The sequence below is a fragment of the Kogia breviceps genome, chromosome 14 (genome assembly GCF_026419965.1).
Source record: "Kogia breviceps isolate mKogBre1 chromosome 14, mKogBre1 haplotype 1, whole genome shotgun sequence".
In the NCBI taxonomy this organism is placed as follows: Eukaryota; Metazoa; Chordata; class Mammalia; order Artiodactyla; family Physeteridae; genus Kogia; species Kogia breviceps.
In genome coordinates this window covers 70217646-70230438 of record NC_081323.1, presented here as the reverse complement: position 1 = coordinate 70230438, position 12793 = coordinate 70217646, and the positions used below count along the sequence as shown (strand labels likewise).

Here is a 12793-nt window from a genome sequence, read left to right as displayed (position 1 = left end):
TCTGTTAAGTAAACTACAGCCCTTACTCAGATTTCCCCTAATGTTACTCAGTGTTTCCCCTAGTGTCCTTTTTCTGTTCCAGGATCCCACATTGCATTTAGTTGTTGTGTCTCTTTAATTACTAAGTTACTGATATTTTGAGGGGTTTTGGTTGTATGCATCTTCTTCTTTTTTTTTTTTTGCCGCGCTACAAGACTTGCGGGATATTAGTTCCCCAACCAGAGATCGAACCTGGGCACCACCAGTGAAAGCACCGGGTCCTAACCACTGGACCACCAGGAGCAAGGAGTGAGCATTTTGAGCAAGCAGTGAGGTAAAGGTCATTTGATGTGAGAAGGATCCACATAGCAAGTTTCATCTGAGATTAAATCAGTGTTTCTCAAAAGCTCCTTATGCCACTAGACATCAGGATTACCTGCAGTGACCATGCAGATCCCAGGGGACCAGTCCAGATCTCCTAAATCAGCCTCTTTGGAGGTGGATCCCAGAAATCTGCATTGTAACTTGTTTCCCAGTGGTTTTATGCACATTAAAATTTGTAACCTAAAGGAAGGAATGTATAGGGAGGGGAGGAAGGAAATAGAGTGTTAACCATTTACCTAAATCCAATTTGCCTGAAGTGGAGGGTTGCTATGTGCTGCCTTCCCTGTAGGAGAGTTATACATCCCTGTTCCTTGAGCTCAGACCAAGCAGTAAGATTTGCTTTTGTCAGTCACATGTGAGCCGAAGTGGCATGTGTTACTCCTCTCAATGTTACTCCTTTCACATCTCAGTAACATACCAGGTAGAAACTGTATTATTAGCCTGTATCCTGGAATAAAGATAACATGGAGCAGAGCTTCATTCAACCCAGGTTGGAAATGTGGAAGGAGCAAGAAACACCCTTTGCTTTGGTAAGCCACTGAGATTTGAGGGTTGCTACTGCAGCAGAACCTAACCCACTCTGATTTGTAGCAGCTAATTTATCTAACACTAATTCACCTAGCTGCCTGTACACATAAATATCAGGATGTTTTCTTCAATGTCCTTAAGGAAATTTTCGAGTTAATTTTTAATTTCTTTGAAACAGTCTCTAAACGTGTAGTATTTTATTCTCGTGAATGTCTTCTTTTTTCTTCTGTCTGCTGAATAACCTCTCATTATGTGTGTGTTTCTCCCAATAAATATTTTCAGACCTGCAACATTTTGTACAGTACTTACCAGATTCATCCCTTTTGATTATTTTTGTCTCATTCTTGATTTTTTTTTTTTCTGTGCTATGCATGCCTGAGTGTACTTCAGGGGCTAAACCAAATTAATATGTAGCCAGCATTCTCTGCTGTTTAAGAAGGCACTGGCATTTTGACAGCAAGGATGAAGACATGAAATAGATGGGTTGAGAATTATATTGAATTCCACTCTATTTCTTTTTCAAGATACTTAATTCATAAAGGAATTCTGGAATTATGAGACACATGATACACATAACATTGCTGCAAATGTATTACTAAATTATGAAACTTTGCAGAAAACGTCTCTGGAAAAACTGGCAAAAAGTCATCAAAGTGTTTGAACATCTATTCATTTAACAAATACTTATCAAGTGCCTCAAACCTACCAGGGAGGTACAGCAGGGAATGATGAGTGGTTACCCCCATGGAGGGCTCATTAAGACTAGATGGTTAGAGGTAGGATTTAGGGCCAGTGGTATGACTGAGCAATTTACTTAGTCCTCTCTTTCTAGAGCCTCAGTTTCCCCATCTGTACGATGAAGATGATCAGAACTCACAAGATTGTATGAGAAACGGCTGAGCTCATGTATACAAAATGACACGGAGCTGGCTGACAGCAAATGCTTAAGAGGAGGTAGCCTTGTTGGCATTAGACAAATTGTCCTAGGGTGAGGTTACAGGGGTCATGAACAGAGGTTACTTTTTGGAAAAAAAAGTGTAACAGCGGAGAAAGAAAGCTGGTGGCAGGGTCAAGGGTCATTTGTTTAGCTTGGGATATTTAAGTATGCTTACTGGTAGAGGGAAAGTGAAAAAATATTGATGACTCAAGAGAGATGGGACCATCTGTGCAACTAAGTCTTGGAAAACCCAGGCTGGTGTGGAATCCAGGTTATAGGCAGACAAGTTAGATTCAACCCAAGCGGTGGAGCTGCTTCTTCGGAGGCAGCAATGAAGCTTAGAATGAAATCATGAAGACACCCAAAGATCCTGAGGGCCAGGCAGAAGTTGAGGGCTCTCAGCCGAAGGGCCCCTGGGTCTCTCTGATGGGAGGATACTGATGTGACAGCTAAAGGCGTTTGGGGAAATGTTGGCTAAGTAAGGGCAGATCTCCTCTGGCAGCCCTCCCTAGCTTCCCTCCCCTTTCACTGTCCTTCTATCCTGTATAATTGCCTGTTTAAATGTCTGTCTCTCCGCTAGACTGTAAGCAACTTGTGTCCCGCTGCCTCCAGCCCAGTTCCCTGCTCCTGGCACAGAGCAGAAATCAGTAAATATCTGTGGACAGACTCACCGAATGAATGAATGAAGAAATGAGAGAATTCACCGGTGGCCCAAAAGAAACAGTGACCAACTCTACCTGAAGGTGGCGCTAGCTGAACGGGCAGAGGAGACTGGGAAGGACATTTAGGAGCCAACAGACCTTCAAGAAGTAGCCTGAAATGTAGTGGGGACTGGGTTGGAGTGAGGAGTAGCGTGGTGTTACTGGTTCCCTACGTACAGCCGAAGGTTATTTCATCTTAGTTGCTGATAAACCACGTTATCCTTAGGCAGCTGGCTTTTGAGGCCGAAGTAATTGCGTCAGAATGTGGGTACTGCTGCGTCTTTCGGTGATTAAATTTAAAGACCATTGGCTTTGGAGTTGGGCTCTCCGAGTTTAAATCCAGGCTGTGAAATCCTGAGCAAGTCACTTAACTTCCCCGGGCCTCAGTTTTCCCTCTGAGAAATGGGCATGATGATAATTGTGCCCACGCCCTCGTAGAGCTGCTACAGAGGCGGAAGGGGAAGAGAGGCGCACAGGGCTGCCTGGCACAGAGCAGGGAGCAGGCATCTAGCGGTGATCAGTTTGAGGGTTAGGGTTGGGCTTTGTGATCTGACTTAAAAGGGCTAGTGGGCATCTTGCTCCCGTCCTGCCCACTCGGGCGGCGCGGAGGCGGCTCTCCCGGCCTGGTGCACCTGCCTCGGAGCTCCTGCAGCCTCTCCCCAAGGCACGGAGCGGGCAGCAGAGGTTCTGGGGCTTTCCAGCCAGACTGGGGGCTCGAAAGGAGGCTCCAGGGCTTGTGGGTCCGTGGCTTCCCCTGCTTCCCTCCTCCTCCGCCTTGTGGCTCACAAAGTGGCCCTTTAAATGATTTTTATAGAGGCATAAAAGAGCCACGGGTGGTTGGGCCCCTCCCATGGCCTCCTAGCTCGTGGTAAATTGCCTCTCTTGGCAGAAGCGGCTGCTGGGAGCGCCAGCATCAATAGTAGCTGAGCCCTGAGTCTGGGGAAGCTAGAGCCCGCGCACTGGGCCACGCAGCGCTGGCCTGATTGCTTGCTGGCCCTGCGGTGGGTTGGGGATTCTGGGGAGTGGGCCGAGGCCAAGACATGCTCTGGACTGCTGGACTGGGCAGGCAGGGCCGAAGCCAGGCCACCTCAACGCCTCCTTGTCCTACAGGAGGCTGGGACCCCTGTATCCCAGGAATCCTGGGGTTGCTGGGAGTGTTGCTGGGGTAGGGTTGGCGGAGATGGAACACGGATCTTGGATCTAAGGGTGGCTGTAGCTGGAACCAGAAGCAGCCCCCATTATCGCCTTTGGCTTGAGGGCCAGGCAGGGGCTGGTGTCAAGTTAGGAGCCTGTCATAATACCATAGTAGTTGCCAGCATCCACTCTGGACTCAAAAAGCTTAGGTGTGTGATTCAAGCTTTGCCTCTCACTACGACTTTGGGTAAGTTGCATATTTGGGTCTCAGTTTGCTCATCTACAAAATGGAATTATTAAAGTAGCTTCCTCAAGTTGATGTGCTCTTACAGATTTGGCATACACAGTTCACTCCCAGTCTGCTCTGGTCTGCATGCTGTGTCCCCCTCACCCCCCAACGCCCCTACCCCCCCGACTCATATGTTGAAACTTAAAATGCCCAAAGTGATGGTATTAGGAGGTGAACTTTGGGGAGGTAATTAGGTCATAAGGGTGGAACCCTCATGAATGAGATTAGTGCCTTTATAAAAGAGACCCCAGAGAGCTCTCTCACCCCTCCTGTGGTGTGAGGACACAGCAAGAAGAGGGCTATCTATGAACCAGGAAGCTGGGCCCCAGCAGACACCAAATCTGCTTGGTGCCTTGATCTTAAGCTTCCCAGCCTCCAGAACTGTGAGGAATACATTTCTATTGTTTATAAGCCACCCAGTTTATGGTATTTTTGTTACAGCAGCTAAAGGGACTAAGACAGTCCTACAGCCATTCAGGCATAACCAATCATAGCAGTCTCCCCTGCTAAGCCTAGATAGCCACAACTGTTGCTCCAAGTGCTGCCTAATCAATTAAGTTTGGTGCTCAGGATGAAACCTACAGACCATCACTGGCCTTGGGCCTTGCCAGACCAAGGACTACAAGCTCCATCATAATTATACCTCTTTGCTTCACTTAAGAATGAATAACCCTGCAATTTTTGCACATAAGCACGTTCCAACTTTCATTGCACTAGAGAAGTTTGCATCAGCTAATATGTTATAAATAAATGTGCATATCTTCTCAGCCATTATTTAGAGGAAGATAATGTATCTGGAGACATTTCATGGGTAGTCTCTAATGAACTAAACATCATCAGATATTTACTTAAAACAAACAGAAACTTTGGCGTATCATTTGCTTGTTAGGACCTATTATGATGCTGTAATAGCTCATAGGTCTTGAGAATCAGAAGGGATAATGTATGTAAAGTACTTGGCACAGTACCTAGAACAATGACATTTGTTCCATAAAAGTTAGCACTCGCTAATACTAAAATATCAGTGACTGCAGCACGTGGGGTATGTATGAGCATTGTTTACCTATGATTAGGTTCTGCTACACAAACAGAAACTACTCTGCCTGATGCCCTGCCCACACTCAGCCCCTTCCCTTCCCTTCCCAGGCCCACCTTCCCACTCCCACAGGCTTCTCCTGAGAGCCCCTCTAATCAATGACTTTCACGTGAATCCTTGTTCTGAGGCCTGCTTCTGGGACAGCCAATCTAGGACAACCACCATGACTGGCTGATATCGGGATTCCAGTCAGATTCCAAGCCAGTTCACAGCAAGGATGTGAGCAAGAACTCAACAGCACCCTTGTCCCTGCTGGGCACGCTCTCATCAATAGTAGCTAACACTTGTGCCAGACACTACGTCAGCTGCTTGATATATATTAACTCAATACTCACAGTAACTCTGTGAGATAGATACTCTTATTCGCGTTTCCAGATGAAGAAGCAGAGAACCAGAGAGATCAAGGGACTTGCGCAAGGTCCCACAGCTAATAAGTAGCAGAGCCTGAATTCAAACCTAGGCAATTTGACCCTTAGAGTTTGGGTCTTAACAGTATACTCTGTAGCCTGTCACTACAAGGCACCTGGGAGAATTCAGTAACTGAACAGCAGGAGTTATTAATATAAGCAACAGATCAGCTGGGAAGTGAATTATCCATGGCTTATTTAAAAAAATTGTTTGGAAATCAACCAAAATGTCTATGAAAAGAAATCTTGAATAAGGTCAGGCAAAAAATAAAATAAAATTGAGAGTTTTTGAAAAGAACACAATGAGTTTGTGTATAATGTTTTTCTGAGGCCTTGCTGGCCCTTGATTGGGGTCATTTCTGACCTCTGGACATCCTGGCTCTGGGGTCCTGTAACCTAAATCAGAAATAGTTCCTGTTAGGGCCTCCTGCCTAAAGGTCTAGGTGACACGTGAGTAGGCAAGGATGTGCACATGTAATAGCACCCATACACACACACCTGGAGGTGTCATGTTTTGAAAACTAAAGAGGACTGTGCTGTTTCCATGGGACCTCTGTTGTCTGCATTCCTCCTCACAGAGTCTGGGGTCATCTCATTTAGGTGCTGGTCAAGAAGGATAGTGTTGTGGAGATCACTCGAGGCTTGAGCTAAGGTGAGGGAGACAGGCATAGAATATAAGGCAGGGGACTGGAATGTTCATGATGGTGTCTTCATTCACACTTTGGTGCTGGGATGACTGAAATGCTGGCCAGCACCCCCTTCCCTCTGACTCTCTGTTTCTTTCTTTTCATGTGACCTCTCTTCATGACAGCTTGGGCTTCCTCATAGCATGGCAATTTCAGGGTAATCTGACTTCTTACATGGTAGCAGGCTTCCATCCAAGAGTACAAGCAGAGACTGTGCAGGCTCTTAGAGGCTATGCCTTGAACTGGCACAGCATCACTTCTGCCAAATTCCTTTGTTCAAGCCAGTCATAGGGGCCAGTTCAGATTTAAGGTAGGGAAAAAAGACCCTAGCCTTCAACTGGAGGAGTGGTAAAGAATTTACTCTGCCACAACTATGATGTAAAAAAGACATAAAGCTTTATCATTAAGTTACTGGACTGTTGGGACTGTTTGTTACAGCAGCTGGCCTATACTGACTAATACATTCTGTCGTAAATCAGGTATAGGGGCTCATTCACATCTTCCCTCAAAAAGGGGTCCCTTCTACAAAGACCATCTAGTACATTAAGCAAAACTGAGAGAAACTGGAAGACACTGTACAAGGAATAATCCCTAGTTCTTGTAAAGACCTTTATTTTCTGATTTTCCAACTCTTTTTGCATTAAAGGAAAATATGTTCAAGGGAGAGATATATGGACTCATATTTGGTTTAAAGATAGCTTTTATTAGGGAAAAAAGGCTTGTAGTCGAAATCATCTCTAGCCAAAATGGACTGTCCTGGAAGTAATAAGTTTCCCATCACGTGGAGGCAGTTGAGCAGAGACTGGTGTCACCGGGATGCTGGATGAGAAATCCAGCTGTCAACACTTCCACTCCTGAGACTAGTTTTACTCAAACCCAGTGAGAACCCAGTTTGGTGGCATCCTTCCCATCCCAAGAGACCACCTGGTTAGAAATCTAAGGTCTAGCTCATCATGAGCAGACAACTAGGGAATGTGAACATTCATCTTTCCAGAAAGTTCCAATGCCAGGTAATAAGAAATTGCTTCTTGGCATTGGATAGGAATAACGCTGGTCTGCAGCATGGTGGCTTTATTCTTTGGAGGCGTCTCTGAAACCTGAGAGAGAATGATGTGGAAAACAAGCTGCAGGATGGGGTCAACCCATGAGGTGTCCTACCCAGCTCTATCCTGAGCTTCCGAAGACTCTTCCACCTACCTTCTCCCCGGACCACCTCCCACCCTCCAGCACCAACAAGCTGATCCAGCAGGGAGCTGGTGGGCGGGTGAATATCTTCAAGGCTTAGTTAAAACAGGCCATCAACACTTGGAGAGTACAGGTGTGTTCCTGAAAGGGCAGACGGTCTGGGTGGATAGAACATGTAGTCAGAGTTTCTTAAATGCTAGTGTTTGGATAATATTGTGGATAATTTGCATTTTCCCCCTTTTCCTTCTTCCCCTGCAGGCAGGTGGCAGGCTTGGTGTTTGGTTGCCTCAGGGGAGGAATGTGTCAGAGCTGAAGGTAGAATTGTCCCCGAGATTTCTGTCATTGTTCTGAAAACCTAAACGTGTTAGGGATGGGTTTGTGGGAGGAGGCGGAGTGGCTTGGGAGGCTCACGAAAGAGAGAGAGAGGGGCTTCCCTCAGACTAAGAAAAAGAGATATCCCCTGGGCTGGACTATGAGAGAGTGGCCAGTGGGCCCCTGGAGCAGTGGGAAAACAGAATGACCCAGGGAGAAAAGGGTACATGGTATGGCAAGGATATAAGACCAAAGGGATTTGGGCTCCCAGCCTCACCAGAGACCCCTGTGTCCCACGCCTGGAGAGGAAACAGCAGAGAGAACTCCGAGCTGAAAACACCACACAGATGGAACGATAGAGCTCTCAGGGGTGACTGATGACAGCAGATCCTGTGACCCCGGCCTTGGCACTGCGTCCGACCCCAGATCCTTGACGGCACAGCCTGGGTTGAGCTGAAGAAGGGCTGAAGAACGGAGGTGGAGGTCCCTTCTCGCACCATGAGCTCAGAACAGGGAATGAGGCTGGTTACTGAGGATAGAGAGATGTGACCGTTCTTATACCCCTGACTTTTGATTCACGCTGACTTTTGATTCGTATCCCCTCTATCTTTATTATTGGTGGGTAGAGAACTGAGTGAGTGACGGAAGAAACGATTGAGGAAATGATGCTGGCGTTTCCAGTTGACTCAGGGGGCAGCTGAGTCTGTGCTTGGTTTCCAGGGTGTCCTGGAGGAGTTCTAGAGCAGTTGCCTCCCCTGGGCTTCTGTATTCACAGTTAAGGAAGTATCCATGCCTAATGATGCCATAAGCACCATCACACCTTCTTTTGTGTAAATAATGTCTGATAAAATGAGGTGTGAGCCTGCTTTTGCAAAGAACACTTAGCTGTTAAATGCTTTCCTTTCCACTCCATTGACTTTCCCTATTTATAGCTATTCCAGCAGAGCAGTTCATGTCATATTAATTTCCTGCCAGCTGCTGTTTCCTCATCTTAGTTCTGAAGGGAAACCCATAGGGACCTCCCCAAGACCACCCACTCCCCACAGCACTGGCCTCTGCTTGGGTCAGGAGTCAAGAGAGAAAACGCATGGTGAGATCTCGTCTCTCTTCCTCTCTGGACTTGGCCCCGGAGCTTTTTTCCAACTTAGACAGTAACAGTTCCTTGACCTGGGTTGACCTGGGAGGAGAGTATTACAGAACCTTGGGGTGGGAGGAAGATTTTTGTCTTGCAGAGAGGATGTAGGGTATGGGAATAACAACTGATGTAAAGACTCCGGTGACTTCTAAGGAGGATGGTGACAGACTAATACTGACACTAATATTAACAGTAATAGTAACACTGGTCATTAATCTTTATTGAGTTGTTTGCTATGTACTGAGAACTTATATGCATTATCCACTTAACCCCAACCCCATGAGGTAGGTCTTCAGTAGGCAGTATTGATCAGAGGGGAATCTGCTTATAGGAGGAGATACGGTATTGTGGCTGGTGAGTAAAAGTAAAATGAATTATGTGAGTGCATTTGGGAGAAACCATAGAGGTCAGCTAAGTCCTGTCTGGACAAAGACAAAATAAGGAAATAAGGCATGCGAAACAGTGGGATGTTTTTTGTTCTTTGACCCCAAGAGTGATTTTAACCAAGTAGAATTTAGGTCTCAGTCAAGACTGAATCCACATAGGCACTGGTTTTGGTTGCGCAAGCAACAGGATTCACACATTAGGATAATAGCATTATAATGGGAAAAATGCAAATGAAATAAATAGTAATTAGGGAGGGAGCCGTGTGTGGCCCAGTTAGGACCACCTTGCGGGAAGGTATACAGTAGTTGAGGGCAGGAGGGAACCATTTGTGTTATGTACGAAAGTTACTTTGAGAGAACTAGGCATGGCACGTACCTCTCTGGTTTCTCCCCCAGGCTTTGGTGAAAATGGACTGGATAGTAAATCATGCACTTGCTTGTCCACATTGACTTTCTTTTCCACCATTGGCATAGCTGCCTGGAGAAACATTTTCCTGGGAGATGGTGAAAGGCCATCCTCCTGGTGACCTGTGGCTCTGTACTTGGCTTTGGACACTGGGGCCGTGGCTCACCTGGGATCTGAGAAGGACAGCATAGAGTCAATCCTTGCCTCTGTAGGGCAGGTAGGCTCAGGGCCGCCACCAGACAGTGATTTTGACAATCTGCTGCTTAGATTTTTCTTCCTGTTCTTAGTACCAGAGGTTTAGTCACGTCCCAAAGAGTCAGGGGAAGAGACTAAGGGTCAGCGGTTCTCGCTACTGATGTTGCTGTATAGATGAGGAAACTGAGGTTCAGAAAGGCTAATACAAGTGGTAGAACCCAAATGTTTCTGACTCCAGTCGAAGCATATCTTTCCTTCTAGCCTCTTATCCATCTTCTCAAAAGCAAAGAGACTGAAGAAGGACAAACAAGGTATAGTGGATTCATTACCAAAAGTGGTCACAATCCTTCCTTTCTCTGAATCCTTTTCCCTTGCAAGATGACTCTCAAGTTCCTCCTATCAAGAGGCAGAGTTTATGTCCCCACTCTGGAACTGGGCTGGCCTCGTTACTCACTGTGGAAGTGATGGTGTGTCAGGTCTGAGCCCAGGCCTCAGGGGCTCCTGCGGGCTTCCATTCATCTCTTGGAAGCCTACCATTGCCATATGAAGTAGCCCAGGCTAGCCTGCTGGAGGATGAGAAACCCCATGGAGTAGAGTTGAGGACCCCAGCTGACTGCAGACACATTAGATCACACGTGAGATGTTGGCCCAGATCAGCAGAACGGCTCAGCCAACCCAGGGATTCAGGAGCAACAATAAATGTTTATTGTCGTACCCCCCTGAAGTTTTGTGGTTGTTTGTTACCCAGCCCTATTGTGGCAATAGATGTCCAATACAGGAAGCTATGGAGACTCCACCCTGGAACTATGCACAATAGAAAGTTGGGCAGCAGGATGGTGAAGCGGATTCGGTGGGTCACAAGGACTCTAGGAATCTGAAACCCTCTGAGGATTCTGCACTCAGTGATGGATAGGAAAAAAAAAGATATTATCTAATACTACCCTCAGAGCCATTGCCCTTGGAGAAAGAAAAAGGAAACCAACGTTCCATGCCAGGTGGTTTAGATGCACTGTTCCATTTCCTCCTCACACCATTTCACAACAGAGGGAGGGGAAGGGACCCGCTTGCGGTCACACAGCTAAGAAGTGGGAGAGTAGGGCTTCTCATCCAGATCTGATGAACTCAGAGACCACCTTCTTTTTCATTGACTCCATGTTTTCCATCTAGTCACTGGGTAAGCCTTTGTGACGCTGGGCCCTGTGCTAAGCTTGGGATTTCCTAGTCGAATGGTAGACAACCTCTGTCCCCAGAGAATTATGGTGCTTTGGGAGCTATGAGACGAGTCTATGCAGAGTGCAATTCCCTCTCAGTAGAGAATTGCTGGGTCAGAGGGCTCTGGATTCAGGAATGATTAATGGATGATGGTTTCCAATAATGGGATGTCTTTGACTCCTCACCTTATTCCTCATCCTGACGTGGACTTGGGATTTGGGCCCTAGTTATGGATTTTGGGCAGGACTGAATTCGGGGCTACTGTTCCACTGGGTTGTGGGTTTGGCCGTGCTCTAAAATGGGTTATGGAGAGGGCTCTAGGGTTATACTTGGGTTAGACTTTGGCCTGTGTCTGAATTGCCCGGGGAATTGTTGGGTCCTCAACTGGCTTTGATTTTGGCTAGAATTGGGACTAAGTTAATGCCCCATTAGGCTCTGTACTTGGCTTTAGACACGGGGTTCTTGGCTGAGCTGGGATCTGACATGGATAAGGCAGGTGGACTCAGGGCCACCCCCAGGTAGTGACACCCTGGCCAGCCTCCCTCTGATCGTTCTTTCCTTCCCTTGCTCAACCATACTTAGAAGAAGGCCATACTTCCTCCTCACCCAGGAGTAGACACATAAAAGCATGCTTTATGTGGTTCCTCAATCTATCTGCCACTTCCCCAAACAACTATACCGCTTCGCTGACACTCGCTATTGGTGAGTCCTATGTTAATGTGAGTCCTAGAGTCTGGAGCAGGAGAACTCTAAGGACAGATTCTGACTGCAAAGTGCCAAGGCGGTCCGTTCCAAGAGCCTGTGGCCACTGGGTTGAAGGAGCCGGGTACTTCCCATGGTCACCTTCTGGGTGGGCTGGGGCTACCAGGCCGAGTGCTGGGGGGTTCCGTTTGTGCAAAGCAAGATTGAGCAAACCCGGGGACTTAGGATATTTTCTTGGATGGGTTTGTTTTGGTGGGTTTCCCAATCAGAAATTTGGTAGCTGCCCTATTTCTGCAGGATGCAGCCTTTCTACGCATGCTCAGTAAAAAGTCACAGGTCCAGAAACAGGTTTAACAGAAGGAAGGGTCAAGATTCTGAGCTGGAGAAGACAGCATGGACAAAGATGGGGCCACAGCTGGAAGCCATACTGAGAGAAGATAGAAGAGCCAGGAGATGGGAAATTTTAATAATCACATTAAAAAATTAAACACCAGGCCCCAGCGGTTGCCGCTTTCCATCCACTGAGATTCACAACACTTGACATCCAATTATAATTGTGGGTTCCTATAAAACAGCTCGTTAACTGCAACTATAAATTATTATTGCTTATGTGGAGAAGGCTGCTGGCTTAGTAGCTGATACTGAGGATTCTAGAAATTATTAACAATCAACAATGTCTCTTGGAGTCCTCTCATTCTGGGGAAGATGGACGGACCCTGGAGGCATGAAGACAGCTGCCGAGGAGTTTGGAACGACATGTTCTAGCACAAAGTACAGCTGCCTTTGTCTTTGATGGAGGGAGGGCTTCTCTCTCTATGGCTCCTCAAATTTCCATCTGGTCACCTTCCATAGAAAGGGGCCTATGTGGCTGCGCCTGTGGACCTGGGATGTACAGGCAAGTGCACACCTACCCCCCCATCCCCACAGTGCAACCCCCGCCCCCAGTACACAGATACACACATTGTGTAACTCCTGCCAACAGCACCTTCCTCTGAAGGAAACACCAACATACACCATGGATCCAGGGAAATACTTAAAAATTCTGAAAGAGCTTATTCCATTCTCGATCAGCTCCTGACAGGGCATCTTCGCTCCTCTGCCTTCCTCCCTCTCAGGCGG

General features: G+C 46.9%; 1 long non-coding RNA gene across 1 annotated transcript in view; it reads right to left on the bottom strand.

The window, feature by feature from the left end:
* LOC136792540 (uncharacterized) overlaps positions 1–7937 on the bottom strand; it is a 29467-nt gene extending 21530 nt beyond the window's left edge. The window contains exon 1 of the long non-coding RNA XR_010836481.1: positions 7916–7937. This is a non-coding gene — a long non-coding RNA (uncharacterized lncRNA). The remainder of the gene's footprint in view (positions 1–7915) is intronic.
* Positions 7938–12793: the final 4856 nt, after the last annotated feature.